Source organism: Mchenga conophoros, linkage group LG23 (genome assembly GCF_057382185.1).
Source record: "Mchenga conophoros isolate Kocher_MC1m ecotype Shallow Benthic linkage group LG23, M_conophoros_male_GT1.1, whole genome shotgun sequence".
In the NCBI taxonomy this organism is placed as follows: domain Eukaryota; kingdom Metazoa; phylum Chordata; class Actinopteri; order Cichliformes; family Cichlidae; genus Mchenga; species Mchenga conophoros.
In genome coordinates this window covers 48,769,635-48,787,196 of record NC_140547.1, presented here as the reverse complement: position 1 = coordinate 48,787,196, position 17,562 = coordinate 48,769,635, and the positions used below count along the sequence as shown (strand labels likewise).

General features: G+C 43.7%; 1 protein-coding gene across 1 annotated transcript in view; it reads right to left on the bottom strand.

The window, feature by feature from the left end:
• Positions 1 to 17,562, bottom strand: part of LOC146548208 (NACHT, LRR and PYD domains-containing protein 12-like) — a 586,500-nt gene that overhangs the window by 97,138 nt on the left and 471,800 nt on the right. The gene's annotated exons all lie outside the window — the stretch shown is intronic.

Sequence of the window (17,562 nt, the reverse complement as noted above, 5' to 3'; positions counted from 1 at the left end):
ACAAACATCAATAACTGATCAGTTCTCTCTGACAGCCATATGATCAGCTGATCCCTCTGTGATATTGTGTCTGCCTCATAACGCTGACAGGTCAGCCAATCATCAGCCAGTTTTTTCTGTCTCTGAATGAACTCAGTTTGTTCTCAGCTCTTCTCTCTGATTCTGCTGCACTGACTTCACTTAAACTTACAGAGTTCAGATCTTAGCAAGAAAACAAGTCAATAAAAATCAAACTCAGATCAAACAGTTTGAACCAATCACAGATCAATGATTCTGTCATGGTTATGTTGAAATGACTAATAAAGTTAGTAGTGTTCTTACATTATTGCTGCAGGTCCATGACTGTAAGGTGGAGGTGTTTGTGTAACCCCGTCACTCCTCACAGACACACAGCTGGATGCTGCTCCGTCCTCTTCCTCCATCTTCTTGATGTCAGGGTGGAGTTAGTCTGAGAGGTAAACACACACACTCAGAGGTGCTGTTGTACTGGAAGCATCACACTTACGGCTTTCTAATGTTGGAGCTTTGGCCCTAAAGTCCAAACCAGTTATTTTAGAGGCTCAAAGTCTTTAAAAAACACCAAAACCATCACATTATTTAATAAGTACATGATCAGGTGGATGAAGGAACTCAGTGTGTTTGGGATCATCATCATGGTGAGGAGCCCACATGTTACGGCTCCTTTGGAGAGAAGCTGAGGATCACTGCAGGAAGTGAGCTCATGAAACCAAACTGCTGTTTGTGAGCAGGATGACTCTGTTATTGGACCTGCTCTGTGTTCTACATATGATCAATACTTCAAATATCTGTCAACATCTCATCTTATATTTGTTGCACTTGGTCACATCTGTCTTTAAAAATAGATTTTTAATGTCACTGAGAGTTCTTTTCTAACTTTATTGATTTATTTTGGAATAAATTAAATATAAAGGTGCCAAAAACTGCCTGCAGCTTCTGCTCTGTGACAGGAAACTACTGTCAGGCTCAAAATGACTTCAGATTATTCATCACAGAGTGTTTATAGATCACAGGACACGTTACAGTTTTACAGCCTCACGGACATAAAACTCTTAAAGTTTGTTTCTGAAGGGATTTTCAGATCAGACCTGATGTTTCTGCCTACAGCCTGTTTACCGATATAATCAATATCAGACATCAGAGCAACAGAAACCTCGGTGATCAGGACGCCGGGACTGAGAACAGGAAGTGGCTCAAACGTCGCACTTTCATAAAGTGAACTCCACTCACAGAGTTTCTGTCGCCATTTTAGTTTTAAAACCCGTCGTGATAAGGGCGGGTCTTACTGTGAACCTGCGCGCTCATTGGCTAATAACTTGAGATTGACAAGTCGTTATCCAATGAGCGCGCGGCTTCTCCCAACATAAAGTAGTTTCCTTTGAAAAACCAAAGTCTGATTATTTTTGCCTCCACTGACGGAGCCTGTTGTTCCCGCCACAGAGACACAGTAATGTCAGAGCGGTGTTAACACTCACCTGCCTCAGCACAGCTCTCACTCTCCTCCTGCTCTCTCAGCTAAACTCACTTCCTCTCTACTTACAGGAAACCAGCGCTCAGAGGAGCCGACCGGCCTCACGTTTCACCCACAGACACGAACAGCGTGGAATTATTTTATGTCATAAGAAGAAACATATTCATGTTAACACTCACCTGCCTCAGCTCCACCTTCCTCCTCCTGCTGCTCTGAACGGAGGATCAACACTTTCACTTTCACTGCTCCTCCCTAAACACAGAGGATGCTGGGACTTGTAGTTTTTACCTTGTGTGATATTTATGGATGTGACACTAAATCACAGCATGAAAACTTCCTGCAAACATGTCACAGGCGATAAAAGTTTCACATTAAAGGTGAAGTTATTTTTCTGTCTCATGTTCAATAAACAGTGAGCTGGGAAAACTGAAGAACAGACTTCAGACGTTCCCTGCAGAGTTTCTGCTGCTCGGTCGTCTGCATGTTGCTGAGACTGAGCTGATGATGAAGCTGTGACGGGTTTATGGCACGTTTGGTTGTGGAGAAGAGTTTTACTGCCGGTGCAGGTGAAATGATCAGAGGTTACAGCCTCTGGTTAAAGTGGAGACAGCGATCAGGACGGCTGAGCAGCAGAGGTCTCGAGGGTCCTAAAGTGTAAAAGCATCAGAATCAGAATCAGAAAGGGTTTTATTGCCAAATGTTGAGCAGGTTTACAACATTAGGAAATTGCTGCGGTGCTTCAGTGCAAACATACTGCCATAAATTACGCTTAAATAGACATGAAAATAAAAATAAGAATAAGAATTAAAAGTGCTAAGTAGATAGATATATACATGATATATACATGAGTGCAGGTGGTGATCAGTGCCAAACATGGAATGATGCAGTGAACACAGCATAGGGTCATGTGTTAGTGGTGGGAACAGTCATGTGGTTATTGTTCATGAGTCCAACAGCAGAGGGGAAGAAACTGTTCTTATGGCGAGAGGTTCTGGTGCGAATGGACCGGAGCCTCCTGCCTGAGGGGAGCAGGTCAAACAGACTGTGTCCAGGGTGAGAAGGGTCAGCTGAGATCCGAGCTGCACGCCCCAGTGTCCTGGAGGTGTATAGGTCCTGCAGAGATGGGAGTCTGCAGCCAATCACCTTGTCAGCAGAGCGCACAACACGCTGCAGTCTCTATTTGTCCCTGACAGTGGCTCCAGCGTACCACACAGTGATGGAGGAGGTGAGGATGGACTCGATGATTGCAGTGTAGAATTGCATCATCGTCCGTGTTGGCAGGTTGAATTTCTTCAGCTGCCTCAGGAAGTACATCCTCTGCTGGGCTTTCTTAATGACGGAGGTGATGGTGGGCTCCCACTTCAGGTCCTGGGTGATGGTGGTACCCAGGAAGCGGAATGAGTCCACAGAGGTGATGGGGGTGTCAGACAGGATGATGGGGGGGAGTGGAGCTGTGTGCGTCCTGAAGTCCACAATAATCTCCACTGTCTTCTGGGCATTCAGCACCAGGTTGTTGTGGCTGCACCAGGACACCAGACGTTCAACCTCCCTCCTGTAGGCAGACTCATCCCCGTCCGAGATGAGTCCAATAACGGTGGTGTCATCAGTGTTAGTAACACAAAGATCACAGAATGGGATCATCCACACAACACTAACATCTAAATCCACGGCAGGAACTCTTCCAGTGTCCTGAAAAATCTGTGTGCACGATGCTGAGATTAAAATCTGTCTGCTCATCTTAATGCAATATTTACTAAAGTCTGGTAGAAGTTTTACTGATTTCCAGTCCACTTAGAAGACGTGTGGATAGGTGGTGGGTTGTAGAGCAGACTGAAAGCTTTAAGTTCATCCTCTGATTAAAAACTCAGACCCACAGATACAGGAAGTATAATGCTGGTGTAAGACAGGAAACGGCAACACGGCAGCCATCTTTTTCCTCCCATGATGACCAGTGTCCCAGCAGAAGCTGGGGTTTGTTAGATCCTGTTCGATCCAGAGGAAACAGGCTAAAAGAGTCGATCAGTATCAACATCAGCTTTTCTCTAACAGCATGGTGGGAGTTTCTAAAAATAACGGAGTCTTCATTAATCCCATGCAAACGTACACCTATCTGGAATAACCCTGACATATTACAAAACAATAATATGATTAATTTCCCAGAATGGAGTTGTAAAGGAATTAAATACTTAGAACATATATTAGAGGGAACAGAATTTATTCCATTTGACAGACTAGTTGAACAATATGGGATCAACAAGACAAGGTTTTTAGAATATCAACAAATTAAATCCATAGTAAAAAAGAAATTTAACCTCAGTCAAGTTGAATTACAAACACCACTAAGTGCGGCACATTTTCTTACTCTTAAATCCCCCAAATTATTATCTAAAATATACAGAACACTTTCTAAATTAGATGAATCAATATCCCTTCCTACTGCAAAGTGGGAAGCAGATTTATCAGTCAACCTAGACCAAAACTTCTGGTCTCAGATTTGCTTAAAAACTTTTAAATTAATTAAAAATCCCAGTCTGCAATTAATACAATACAAAATACTTCATAGAGTGCACTATACAGGTCATCGGATGTTCAAGATGGGCTTTACATCTTCCAACAACTGCTCACACTGTCAAGGCAATACACCAGACAATTACATCCACGCTCTTTGGTTCTGTCCACCAGTGCAAAAGTTTTGGCGCGAGATATGTGAAGACTTATCAAAGTGTCTGAAATGTAACATTCCAACTTCCCCCTTAGTGTGTTTGTTGGGCAGCTTAGATAATGTCACTTCAGAAAAGAATATAGCCCATATGATCTTCACTGCCCTATGCATAGCCAAGAAAACAGTCCTCATGAACTGGAAAAATAAAAATAATCTTAATTCTAACCAATATAGAAATTATCTATTAGATTACATTAGTCTTGACACAGCCTCTGCCACCACATTAGATCAATTGCTCTGGGCCCCTTTTATCAGCTCCATCACCTAGTGGGGGTGGGGGGTCATAGTTTGGTCCCGCCTTCACTGTTGTGATTGGTGAGGGGGTAGGGACAGGCTTAGGGCGTCGGGGGGTTCCCCGGAGGCATCTTCCTTGGGGGGCTCAACCCGGGGTAGCGGTCACGTCCGGTTGAGGGCTCTGTTGGCTCTCAGGTGACTGTTTCCTCGCGGCTGCGTGCAGCGGGGCTAGGGGAGGGTCTGTGCTGACGGACGCAGGTTACTGACCTGGCAACCTGGCTGCCCCTGGGTGGGTCCGGGATGGGCGTGAGGTTCTGGGGGCGCTCCGTCTCTGGGCTGGGGCCCGGGCCGGGCCTCGGGGGCTCGGGTCCTGGTTGGTGTGTTGCCGGGGTTGTGGGCGGGTGGGTGCATGGGGGCCCGGCCCTGGAGCAGGGTGCCGCCGGTGCATCGAGCCGCCTGGGGGGCTCTTCAACTGGTGGGGGGGATGGTCACATCTTGCAGGAGCTTTCTTCTCTCAGGAACTCTCTGCAGGAGGGGGAGATACAGGAGAGGTGGAGGAAGATCTCAGCCTGGGCGTTTACCGTCTTATGTAGTCTGGAAGATGTGTGGATGGTGGGGTGGGTGCAGTTTTCTCTGTGGTGGGGTTGGGTGGACTGTCCAGGGCTCTGTGGAGCCGGGGGGCGCTACTGCACTGGGCCCCGGTCTGATGGGCCTGGGCCCCCCTTCCCTGGCGGGTCGCGGAGGGTGGGAGTGCCTACTGGGGTCAGCGGGGGAGCTGGCCCCAGGGAGGGGTTACCTGCCCCTCCCTTCCTTCCCTCCCCATCTCCAGCTGCCTCCCTCTTCCCGCTCCTCCACAACCACCCACACATGCAGGGCCTTGGAGTAGGGGTATGTCACCAGGGTGCAGAGGAGGCTACCCCCCCCCCCCCCCCCCCCCTGTCCCCTTCTGGCTGCCTCTGCCTCAATTTTATCCCACAACTTAGACATTCACATTATTCACACTCTCATTACACATACATATAGGATCTTGGGGGTGGGCACAATCACGGAGTCCAAATCACCATCAGGGTGTATACCTCACCCCTGACGTCGTTGCCCACCTCTCAATTTTAAATACACTTAGTCATTGAGGGTTAGCAGGAGGGACTATGCGCTTACCTGCTGCTCCTTGGCAGGTAGCTCCATGCCCTCCTGGGTTTTAATTGCACCTTAGAACACATATGCATCAACACCACAATGAGCGGGTGGAGGGAGGTTTGGAGTCTTCTCCCACCCCCATTCTCTGCGGCCTGCTGGAGCGGGAGGGCTAGTAGGAGGAGTTGGCCGTCCGACTGCGGTCTGGGGTGTGGGGCCTCCCTGCTGCTGCGGAGTCGGGGTGGTCTGCCTCTCCCCACCGCAGGGAAAAGGGTAACACCACCTGGGTCTGGGTGCAATTCCCCCCTCCAGGGGCAAGGGTACCTAGACCCGGTTTGTAGAGTACGCTTGGGGAGTGTGATTGTGTGTACAGCGTCTCTTTATGTCTGTCTCCACGTTGGTTGAGTGTGGAGTGAGTGCATATGAGAGCATGAGGGTGGGAATGGATGTTTGTGTCTGTGTGTGCCTGTATGTCTGTGTCTATATGTCAGGTTGGGTATCAGACGCCACCTCTCTGGGGACACCTCAGGCCCTCCAAGGTTTGGAGGCCTATCTCCACCCACCACCACTTCCCCTGCCGGTGGCGGACTCCCTCAGGTGTCGGTGTGTTGGTGGTTCTTTGTGTCTGGGGGTGGGCGTCCGGGTACACACCGGCTCACTCCTTGGCGGCCGCTTGTCGGGGCCTGGGGCCTGGGGCTCGCTCGGGCCCCTTTGGAGGTGGGGTGCCCCCGGCCTCTCGGCCTAGGGCTCGGTCACTCAGGCGCAGCTGGGGGCCGGCGGAGCTCACGGGCGCGTCACTGCAACTCCCCCTGACTTCTGCTCCGCGGCTGCTGGGCGAGCCCTCATCTGGGACTCTCCTCAGCTCTTACTGGGACAGTGGCGCGGCTGCCCCTCTGTTGGTCTTCCATGGTCTCTTGTGTTCTGGGGGCCTCTGGATGTCTGGAGTTTTGATCTCCTCCATACCCGCTTCACACCCTGGAGGACGGGGCTGTGGCCCCCCCACACTCCCTAGCAGATCATTACATGGAGAAACCTTTGGAATGCAAGCATGCTGATCCACACAGGTATGCACACATGGGTATTCACAGACGCGGACTAAAGCTTTCTTGGCTGCTGCCTCAAAGCACACTGTGCGCTGTCTATCTTGCGTGCTGCACAATATCGTTTATTACTTAGTAAATACTGATATCTATGACTAGCTAGTTTATTGTGATGGTGCTTTGTTTTCTCTATTATTATGTTGCTCTTTGTTGTTTGCTGTCTCCTCTGTTTGTTTTTGTTTGTTTGTTTGTTTTTTTGTTTTTTTTCTCCATACAGGTGACCCAGGAGTTTTTTTTTTTTGTCTCTCTTCCCCCCCCTTCTCACCGTCTCTTCTCCCCTTTGGTTTTCTTTCTTTCTCTCCCCCTCTCTCTCTCATTCATTCCCCCTGTCCTATTTATTAAAAAAAAAAAAAAAAAAAAAAAAAAAATGACAAAGGATGAACTGAAGCTCTGCCATCACGTAATGTCGCATACTGCTGTTTCTGATGTCATTTAGAAAAAAAAAAAAAATAAAAAAAAAATAAAAGAGTCAATCAGGGGGGATCATGGTTTTATTATGTGCTCGTTATGATTGAAGCTCTGGTTGTGTGTTAGAGACAGAACCTGCAGATTCCTCCACTCTGCCTCCTCCTCTGCAGGAATCAGCCTCTTGGCTGGTTTTATTCACCAACGTGAATAAAATCATCAAACTAATCCAAGTTCATTGTGAAATGCCTGAAAATGGAGGAATAAATCTGTCAGTTACCGTATAAAGTTTGAGTTTGTCAGTGTTTTACACGGAGACGGTCGTCAGATGTTGAATGTTTAGCATGAAAGTTCCACATCTGGAGAAACCTTCAAGATTAAAGCCAGTGAAAAGTGAAGAGTTTCTGCAGCAGCCGCACTTCCTGCAAATCTGTTCTTTCAAAATAAAGTGAAGAGTCTAAAATTATATTCACGACAGGTTTAAAGGTGAAGGTGGTCACATGGTTTTAGTGGAATGCCTACATGGGCGCGTCTGAGTGATTTTGATTCAGATTCGTGCAGTGTGGAGCAGTAAACACTTGTTTTTGTTCATCTGGACTCATGAATGATTCCAGTTAGCACATTTCCAGCCAATGAAACGTGACTACAGATGAAGACAAACACATTTAAGCTGCCTGACTCTCGAGTGTGGCTGCATGTTCCCATTTTCAGTCTGTTTTAGTTTTCAGTTTAGAGGAACGCTGCAAACTCACAAAAACTTCTTTCTTGTGAGGTTTTGTTGTCAGACTGATAAAAGCAGCAGCAGCTGGTGTTTGATGAGCAGACGTGTGTTTCCTGTTCTGTAATAATCAGCTTGTTACCATCACATAATGAACTCAGCCGTGACCAATGAGGCCGTCCTTGTGCGGTTCTCTGGCGCTGATTCTGACTGTGACCTTCACCTCTGCAGGGTCGCCTCTGCTCGTGGCTGAGCTCGTGTTTGTCAGGCTGACAAAATAAAAGCTTCTTCATTTCTGTGGCTGAAGAGGAGTCTGCTCTTCTTCACCAACAGGAAGTGAAACATTTCTCACTGATTCTGAAATCTTCACTTGTTTCACAAATTCACAGTAACACACACACGGTTGTGTTTTCATATCCTTGTGGGGACATCTATTTGACATCATGCTCTCCTCAGCCTTTTACTCTAACCATTAAGACTGAATGCCTAACCCTGACCTGACTGTCCCTGACACTAAAACCACATTCTGAGTCTCACAAATGTCTTCAAACTTGTGGGGACGGGCATTTTGGTCCCCACAAAGACATGTAAACATGCACACACACAGGTATTAATGACCTCACAGGTTCATGTTTGGGGCTTTTAGCATCTTTGTGTGTCGGTCAGATTTAATTCACTCTTGTTTTGAGGTTTTGTGCCTTTTTGTTTCATTCTTTGTGCGTTTATTTTCTCTTTAAGCCTTTCAGGACTCGTGCTGTTGGCTTTTTCCTGGTGTGTTATTAGTATTTTTCATTTCTAAACTTATTCTAAAAGAAGGACCGATGGAACATTGATGTGAAAATAAACATGATCATTTAATGTTTTTGTCAATCACAGTGTTGGGACTAACGCGTTATTAAGTAACGTGTTACAGTAACTACGTTATTATTGTGGTAACGAGCACGGTAACTAGTTATTATACTAAAATCAGGAACGCGTTAGTCGTTACTGGGATTTAGATAGGCTCGTTACTCGTTACTTCGTGTGGTGACTATCGCGGAGCTTCCACAGATTCAGTAACATTAGCAAGTGGTGGAGGCCAGCAGGTGGAGGAGGGAAAGGGGGACGCAGAAGGAAAAGAGACCCGAGGCGGCCGCCGGTCCAAGTGTGAACTGAACTTCAGGTAAGAAGTTATGACCTGCAGTCTCTCTGGGTCAGATATAAACCAAGTTTAGGTGGAGTTTATTTTTGTTATTCTGACTTTTTCCGTACTGCGTGCTAGCTAGCATGACAGAGTTTCTATACAGCTGGGTGGGTGCTATGAAGTTAATGATGTTGAACTTTATTTTGTTCATAAGTTATTAGAATTGCCAACCGTCTCATCTGGTATTCAGAGAAAATATTACGCATTTCTTATTGAGGTGAAAAGGAACAGTTAGTCCCGTAATTCAGCTACAATGAAAAAGGCACAAAGCTGGATTTATTCTGTGTCTTTGCTGCACAGCTGCCTCTTCTTCTCTCATTCTCCCCCTCCCTCTCCCGTTTCTACTTCAATCATGAAAACTGATCAATGATCAGCTGATCGTCTCTCTTGTTTGTTTATCTCCCACTTTGCATCAGAAAGAGGAAACCAGCGGAGTTCACGTTAAACAACAGCAGCACGTTTAAGCTTGATCAGCTGTTGTTAGAATTTATTTAATATTAATTTCTAGTATCAGCTGATGTTTGCTGGAGCCACAGCTGCAAAAAAGCTGCTGGTCATGATGTCGGTTTGGTTATGTGGTGAGAGGGAAACATGAAGATGAAACCAGGAGATGTCCTTACTGAATCATCAGAGCTGAACAGTGATGGAGAAACAGGTTTACCTTTTAGGTGACATGAATGAGTTGAAGGGAAGTTATGAACTGTTTCTGAGAGACAAATAACACCAGGATCCTTTTTTAGGTAGCTGACAGCTGGTAACTGTGCAGGGGCGGGTCTAGCAAAGTTTTGCCAGGGGGGCCAGGTAGGGCATTAACAGGGAGAGGGGGGCACAAAGAAATACTTTTCTTTCTTATTCTCATTTAAAATGTCTCGCTTTTAAAAAATAATTATCTGAATCTTACAACAAACGATTGATAGATTGATGCATATACACCATCAAGACAGTGAGCATCACTGTCACAACAGCGTTTGTTTTCATTCAAAGGCTTTATGATTTTTGCTATAATGGTGGGCCGGTCTCTAGTCAAAATGCCCAGGCTGATTTTTTTGTCCCAGTCCAGCCCTGTATGCAGCTCATCTGCAGTCTGGTGTTACCTACATCTTCCTATTCAGAAGGCAGAATTTCCGAGTTCTGAGTACAATCGACAGCACCACGACTGCAGTTTTTGTGTTGGATGTAAAAGGCGCACATGATGCTGTGACGTAGGCTAGAATCATGGTGGCGGTCAACGGCGGTCCAGGCGTGGGATTTCTCTCGTGGAAATATGCACCTTATCTTTTCCTTTCTATTGGTAGGTGGCACAGTGCACTTGTGGCAGGTAAGCAAGCTAGAAGACTGGCAAAGTTATGGAAGCAACACATTAACAAGAGAATTCTGAGTAAAACCAAAGTTACTTTCCCTAGTAACTAGTTACTTTGAAAGTAACGAGTAACTTGAAGTAACTGAGTTACTTTTGATAGAAGTAACTAGTAATGTAACAAAGTTACTAATTTAAAGTAACTTACCCAACACTGGTCAATCATTAAAAATAAATCCTGGTCTTTCATTTTGCTGCTGCATTGTTCACAGAAACACATATTTTCCTGTTTCTTTCTGTTTGTGTGTTTCTGCTTTTGCCTGTTTAGCGCTGCTGAGCAGGAAAACCCAGATGAACAAAAACCTCTTTTAAGTAAATGTTTGAGTCACTTTGGGTCTGAAATGTAAAAATCTGCAGACTGAAACAGATTTGAAGGCATCACAGAAACAGCCTCACATTCAAAACATGAAAGAGAGGACTTTTATTTTGAAACACTCAGGAAATGACAGAGGGAAAGTTTTTTAATTAAAACAAATTATTAGTTTATGCATTCTAAGTTCATACAACCACCAAAACTGTGATGATCCTCCTTCTCCCTAAGATGGCAAACTGAAACACAAGTTTCCTTGTGGCTCAGGAAACTAACCACTCCAAGTTGGTGACTTTTGGAGATTTATTTTCCTGGATGATTGAGAATGCATCAAGACGAACACAAAAGGAAGTTCACCGCTTTTAGCAGCTCCCCCCCAGACAAACAAAGAGGCAGTTGGCAGTTAGAAATCAGCAATCATTCACACACCCCCACTCCCCTCCAGAATTCTCAGGTAACAACCTAATTTACATATGAATGACTAGCCAATTTAGCTTCCACTTGGCTGAAGCTAAAGCCTAGCTAAAAGCCTACCAGCCATTTGGCAACTCAGCCCATCACACGTCCACGTCTCTCCTTGTTTCGTCTTTTATTATGAAAGGGTTGTGTTTCCATGTTCAGTGTGTTTCATGTTGCTTCCCCTGTGGTGTCAGGTTCATTTGTGTCAGCTGTGTTTCCACTTCCCTCCTTTCTCTTCTGTGTATTTAAGTCCGCTGTCTTCCTCTGGGCAGTGTTGGTGCGTTTTCCTCCGTTCACGTTATTCCGGGTTTCAGGTTATCTCCTGATTCTGTTTAGGTCCATGTTCATGTTCATGTTTTTTCATCAGAGTTTCTCGCATGCACCTCCTCGGATTCATGTTCATGTTTTTCTTGTCATAGTTGTCATAGTCATACCGAGTTATTCCCAGTATAGGTTTTAGTTTCCGCTCCTGTTTGCTGGGCCTTGTTTTGTGTTCGTGTTTTTCAACCTAATAAATGGTTTGTTTTTTGTTAAGATTCAGTTCCATCTCTCCCTTGTCTGCTTCCGGGTTCATATTGCAATCACATCAGCCACAGTGACAATAAACTTATTTTGATTTTTAACTTTCTTTATTTTTTCAACAATATTATGTATATATAAACATTTTGCATCTTACAATATAAAGCCTGGATCCTGCACATATTGCACTTTGAACTTGAACTGTGTTGTCTGTTTATTGGAGATTGTACTACTTGAATTCATTATCCTGGTGATATAACACATTAATTCTCCATTTGGAATCAATATAGTATATAATACAGTATCTGTCTATCCATCTATATAGCTATTGAATTGAACTGGAGTGAATGGAAGAGAATTAAATAATGGATTTCATGTTCATGTTTATCTATGTTGTAACAGTGACGACTTGAGACATCTGTTTGGCACTATATGAAGAAAATTAAATAAAATTTAAATGAAAATGATATTAACTGTATTTATACATTTTATATTTTTGGATGAGACACTGTCAGTGTGCTGTTATATAACTCAGGTATTTTTAAGGCCTGACTGGTGGCATTGGTGCCCATTGCTTTACTGTGCTGTTGGATGTGTATGTGGGCTATCCCTTGTACCTGACATTTGATTGGGCATCACTGTGTTGCTATGGTATGATCCTGGTAGTTGTTGTTAATAAAACAATAACAAATTCAAATTCAAACATTGCTGCATTCTTCTGTCACTGAGGATTCCAAACCTGCACTCAGTCTCCTCATTACTTTGGTATTGAACAGACAAACTTTGGAGCTCCTGCAAACTTTATGCACAAACTGCAAATATTTTACACAAATCTGCGACTGACAACAAGCACAGAGACTTCAAACAATCACTGAAGTAAGGACTGAAAGATTTACTTTAAAACAATAATGATTAAGACCTTTTTCGTAAGGTTGTTTTCCCTTGATTGCCAGCTGTTACTGTTTTTATCTTCATATCTTTCATATTTGTCCACCTAAACAATGCTTTAATGATACAGTTTGAGAAGTTTGATATGAATTTATCCAACTGACTTGAAAATGAAACTGACAACTGTCCTGTAATCTTACACAGAGAAACCAAATCCTGCGTCTTTGCCTTGACAGACGCCTAAAATGGCTCGAGCTGTGGTAAGTTACCCTTCACTGTGTCTGTTTCTAAACATTAAATCGTGTGAATTTTTAAAGAAAAATCCAACAACAACAATAATAATATGTAACAGAGCAAAACGTCAGATGACTTAAATGTTCCTCTGCAACACAAAGTCAAAGTCTGCCTCCTCCACAGGCAAAGGAGAAGCTCCCACGCTCATCCAGTGCAGACCGTTGTGCTCTGGACAATGAAGTTCCCGCTTTCATGTTCCGACCTATCAGTGCACCTGCATGTGAGCTCCTAAGTCCAACACCTGCTGATGCCAGCTTTCAGTCGAAGGACACAGACAAGATCATGCATCCAGATTTGAAAAACGATCATTCATCCCTGGATGATGAAGTGACATTTTTCATGTGTCCTACTGATGTTCCTCTGCCTCCGAGACCTCCACCCACTGCAGAGTTAGGTCTCTGCAGAAACCGCAGATATTCTACTGCTTTTTCTGTGGAGGATGAAGAGGAACATTTGATGCCCAAACGCATGAGGCTGATGAGTTGGGATGTCTCTAAGTCTCCAGCTGCTGAGAAGGAGTATGTTTGCTTTATGTGTCCTGAAGACAAGAGGTCTGAGTTACCTCTCAGCTCCCTCCAAGGCCATCCACCATCACAGGTCAATAATAATGACACTGACCAGTGTACCATTCTGCTGCCTCCTGAAATCCCAGTGCCTCCACCCACTGCAGAGGTAGGTCTCTGCAGAAAGCGCAGATATTCTACTGCTTTTTCTGTGGAGGATGAAGAGGAACATTTGATGCCCAAACGCATGAGGCTGATGAGTTCTGATGTTCCATTTTCTTCAGTTCCTCCACCTGCTGATGCCAGCTTTCATGCAAAGGACACTGACAAGATCATTAATCCAGATTTGAAAAACGATTGTTCATCCCTGGATGATGACGTGACGTTTTTCATGTGTCCTAGCGATGTTCCTCTGCCTCCGAGACCTCCACCCACTGCAGAGTTAGGTCTCTGCAGAAAGCGCAGATATTCTACTGCTTTTTCTGTTAATGATGAAGAGGAACATTTGATGCCCAAACGCATGAGGCTGATGAGTTGGGATGTCTCTAAGTCTCCAGCTGCTGAGAAGGAGTATGTTTGCTTTACGTGTCCTGAAGACAAGAGGTCTGAGTTACCTCTCAGCTCCCTCCAAGGCCATCCACCATCACAGGTCAATAATAATGACACTGACCAGTGTACCATTCTGCTGCCTCCTGAAATCCCAGTACCTCCAAGTCCTGCCCCTGTTGGAGTTCTAGAAACTGTTGATTTTCCTTTTGTTGATAATTAAATACGTGTTTGTGGTAATAAATACATTTTTGAGCAAATACATGTTGAGATGATTCGGTTGCTTATGATGGTTATAATTATCCAAACAGTATTATTCCTAATAAGATCTTTACTTTTTCTACTTATTTTCTCCATGACCTATTTTGATGTCTATTTTGAAGATCCACTCATATCATGACAGTATGCTTATTCTCAGTAGAGTGTATAGCCACATCTGAAGAAAGAATCAATTAAAGTCACTCATTAACAACTTACCACATACGCCGGAGCTGAATTCAAGATGTAAGCAGACGTTTCACAGATATCTTGGTTGTCTTTCCATTTCCTACACTAACAGTATCCTGAGAATTGGCTTATAGAGCTGATATAAAGGTGAAATTTGATGACTTAATCGAAGCATCATCAGCTTAAATGCAAATGAATCCACTGTACTTGAGGTAACCTAACACTGACCATGAACGCCACAATCACTGTGCGCCAGTCCAACACAGTGCTTTACTGTGAACTCACCACAGTACTTCAAACTAAAGTGTTTATCTTCCAGTCCAATCCAATCCATCTTTACTGAGAAAGCACTTTAAAAAACCCAGGACAAAACCAAAGTGCTGTACAGTAAATGAGTTAAGAACAATAGAATAAAACATAACAGTAAAAAAATAAAACACATAATACATAAAAAATGTAAACAGCCCTATATTTCAAAACAAGATAAAACAGCAAAAATAAACTAAAAAACTCAAACTAAAAACCAACATCTTACAAGGTGTCAAAGGTCAGGGTGAAGAGATGAGTTTTCAGGAGTGATTTAAGAACAGGCAGAGAAGAAGCCTGTCTAATCTCTAAAGGCAGATCGTGTCACAGTTTCAGAGATGCTGCAGCAAAAGCACGATGTCCTCTAAGTTTACGCTCAGTCCTGGGAACATTCAGGAACAGCTGATCAGCTGACCTGAGACAGCGGGTGGGTTTATAAGACTGTGGCAGCTCAGAGAGTTAAGATGCAGCTAGGTCATGGAGAGCTTTAAGAGACATTAATACCAATAAGCTGCTAACATGATGTTGTATTTTATTTACATGTCTGTTTTAGCACTTTAACATTTGCATCTGTCTAACTGGCTAACCATGCAAGACTATTGTAAGCATTGCTCTGTAATAGTGCGACATTTTGGACCCCAGGAGGTCCTTCTGTATCTGCACGATGTTTGACCTGCAGTCTTTATAGCCGCCTATGTATATTCTTTTAAACCTTTTTATTGTTTTTAAATGATAGTTACGGACCAAATGTTAAACTATATAGTTGAATATATAGTTAAAGTGTTTCTCTAGATACAGAGAAAGGTTTTACATCAAAAGGTCATCTGTCTGCATATAAAACAGAAGCTTTCATGCAGATGCACTTCCTGTTTAGAGACTTTGAGGTTTAGGTAGTGACGGGGGTGATTTACTGAGCGTGTAAGTTTTCCTCCTGTCAACACACTCTACAATGCCGCCCACATGCCACTCCTGTCCAGTCTTGAAAGCAAAACATGTATGTATAGTATAAAATGGTGAAATGCTGATTTCCATGTTTCAATTGAATCACTTGATTGTAATCAATTGATTGCAGAGACTTTTGTCAAGACCCTATAGAATCAGAAGTCCCGTGAACATGCACTAATAAAAGCTGCAGTTGTAATAAGGGATAAAGTAGTGTGCACAATGTGTGTTTGCATAAGATGTCAGTAATGCATTCACATTAAAATCACAGGGTTTCTTTCTTTTTCTTATTTTTCTTACATATCATGTAAAAAAAAACACTCCAGCAACATTTTTTCTCTGCCACAGATTTAGGAGAGGAAGAGTCCAGCATTTCAACACCTGTGCAAATGTTAGTTTATTTGATAGGTGCATCAGTAGTAATTATTTAAATTAGAGTTTTCAGCAGTGTTGTTGTATTTACAGCAAAGTGCCTGCAAAGTGTAAAAACTAATTAACTGATGATACTAGACCCTTAAAAGAGATAAACACCACTAGTCAAGTCATAATGGCTACTTACAAATACATAAGCACTCAACACAACCCACACAGTGATCTAATGCACAAAAACAAAGGAGACTTAAACTGGCTGAATCAATTACTGTAAAGAAAACATGGAGGAAGGCTTCCTGTGGTGTCTGGCTGCAGTATAGGTCATAAACCTGCCTCCTGCATTACAGCAGACAGGTCAGGGGTCAAATGAAAAGCAAAATGTTTACCTCAGATAAGGGATGCACCGATACCACTTTTTTGGAAACGAGTACGAGTACTTGCATTTCAGTACTCGCCGATACCGAGTACTTAATAAAAACACGATTTAAATTTACAGGTAACAGCTTTAGTCCTATAATTTAACAACAAACAAACAAGGGACTGGTTTGGAATTAAGAACATTTATTTAAAATGAAAAGCATGTTGTATGCAACATATTACAGAATAAATAATTATAAAAAAATTTAAACAGTGACAGTGCAACTCAAGTATTTTTCAGTTTATTTTAAACTCTGCCGCTTTGGACAACACAAGGGGCATTAATAAACATCTTTGCCATTTAGTGCACAATATGTGAATAAACTAACAACATCCACTGACATAGAACTGTGGCAGTCAGTGCAACTGAGGTAGGTATTAACATCAAGTCTAAGATGACTCACTAAATGGAGAGAAACAGTGAGTGGCAGGGTTTTTTAAGAAAAGTAGCTTTTCTGCATCATCAGCAGTCAGACTGTTTCTGTTTTCATCTATAATGTGTGACACTGAGCTAAAAAGCCTTTCACTGTCCACACTGCTACATGGGGCTGAGAGCTATTTACAGGCTATTTTAGCCAAAGTGGGGAACCTGATTTTGTTGACACCCCAGTACTTCAGAGGACTGTCTTCACGAGGGCTTGGGGCCTCTCCGAGGTATGTGTCGAGCTCAATGGCAGCACCTGCTGCCAGCGGCAGCCTGGGCCTTGAGGAACAGTTTAGCAGGAGGTTCTGCAGCTTCTGCCCGACTCCCCTCTGCCTCACCTCTAGAAGCTCCTGCTTCAGGTGCAGCTTGGCCTCTGGAGCAGTGTTGTTGGAGAAGAAGCGATCTTTATACCTGCACAAAATTCATAAATGTATTAATATGTGGAAAAATAGGACTGATGTCATGTAATACGTGCTGTTCCAGCGTGTCTGTACGTCCTGCTGCAGTCTCTTTATTGGCTGGTTGAGCTGTCCCTGAATGTCCTCGAGGCGGGAGTAGGCTAAGTCGGAATGTTTAAAATGCCCAACTATTTTCCGTCCCACTGCTTTAGCATCAGCTATGCTCCTCTGTGCTAATAAGCGTGGGTAAATAAGCGTGGGCAAACTCTTTGTACTCGTTGTCGTGTTGGGATTTTAGGTGCTTGATTAAATTACTTGTGTTAAATGCGCTACCTTTTGAGCCTCCTCTGGACAATTTCGATGAGCACAATTTGCAGTCCGCCTTTGTTTTCGTG